The sequence below is a fragment of the Ambystoma mexicanum genome, chromosome 2q, assembly GCF_040938575.1.
Source record: "Ambystoma mexicanum isolate Mex_15411 chromosome 2q, UKY_AmexF1_1, whole genome shotgun sequence".
Taxonomy (NCBI): domain Eukaryota; kingdom Metazoa; phylum Chordata; class Amphibia; order Caudata; family Ambystomatidae; genus Ambystoma; species Ambystoma mexicanum.
Genome location: NC_090924.1, coordinates 684,496,656 through 684,498,097, shown reverse-complemented (window position 1 = coordinate 684,498,097; position 1,442 = coordinate 684,496,656).

Here is a 1,442-nt window from a genome sequence, read left to right as displayed (position 1 = left end):
GCCACCCTTACCGCGTGCTCGCCTCCCAACCATGGCACTGATGTTGTTGTGCGTATGGGAGTCGCAGTAAACTATTCTCCTGGGCAATTGGGGGTCAAAGGGGTAGGGTACTAGATGGAATTCGTACCCTAGTGCTCTGGCAAGGCTGTATGTGACCCCTGGGGGAAGATGACGGGTCACACAACGCACATGCACCCCAAAAAAGGGAGATAATGTACATGCAACCCCTCCTAGACCACGTGCGTGGAAAAATAAACCTGCACTACGCTGTGGCACCCAGAAACACAAAAATGAACGTATGCGTGTCACACGCAGCCTAGACTGACCTCTGAAGGGGTACGCAACACACGGGGCAAGCACAGATGTTAAATACGAACGCGACTCACCGTCTGCCAGGAAAAATCACATGAAAAATACGCGCGTGTGCGCGTTGGCAACACCCCCGCCAAAAGAAGAATTGTACGCTGTTTGAGGAAACAGGCCCAGGAAAAAGACAAAAAGAGAAAAAGCTGTCAGAAGTAACAGGGAGTACGAACTTGGAACGCTGTGAAGTAAATCGCGTGTGAACCGACAAGAAGTACAGATTTCACCTACTCGCTCTCCACGAAAAGCACGTACAAGGAAATGGCATTCTACACGTACCTTTTAAACATGCCCACACGTCCAGCGTCACTTCCGCGTGTACGTGCTAAGGCCCTATCCTCCAATTACACGAGCTGACACTCTGACGTGCAGTCATTGGACGTGTAACATGCACCCGTGTACAGGGAAATGCCCGCGCACGCACGTCACAGACGCGCATACGCGCTGAGGCCCTTTCCACCAATTGTGCGCTATGACACTCTGACGTGCTTATTTTTTCTACACGCCATGGAAAACGCACGTGTGCGTAACGTCATAAACGCGCCTACACGCTGGGGGCCTTTGGGCCAATGAATTTGCGTACGTGTGCTGACGCGCTTACGCGCTAAGGCCCTTTCCTCGAATTACACGCAGACGAGCTGGATTTTCACATGCCAAATCACTCTGTATCAAGCTGGCCATGCGTAAGCACACGGAAGACCACGCTCCTGCCCAGAAGGCCAAATTACTGCCCCCCAGAGACCTGAGCACGCTCCCACCTGCCATCTGCTGCTGCCTGATTGCCTACTGCCCACGTGCCCTGCCATTTGTTGCCTGCACATCAGCCAGGGGTGCTGTTGCTGTGACCACCCCTGCTGGAACCGAAGACTCCCAACTGGGATTCCATCGCTCCACAGACCAGCCCCAGGACCCAGTTGCCCACCCACTCCTGCCTCTGGGGTTGTCATGTCAGGCACTGCAACATCTGGCACCACTGGCAACCCCCAGCCAGAGAGGCAGAGGGGCACCGGCTTCACTGCCACCGAAGTTGGTGTCCTGGTGGAGCAAGTCCTGGGGCAGTATGATGCCCTCTTTGGAAG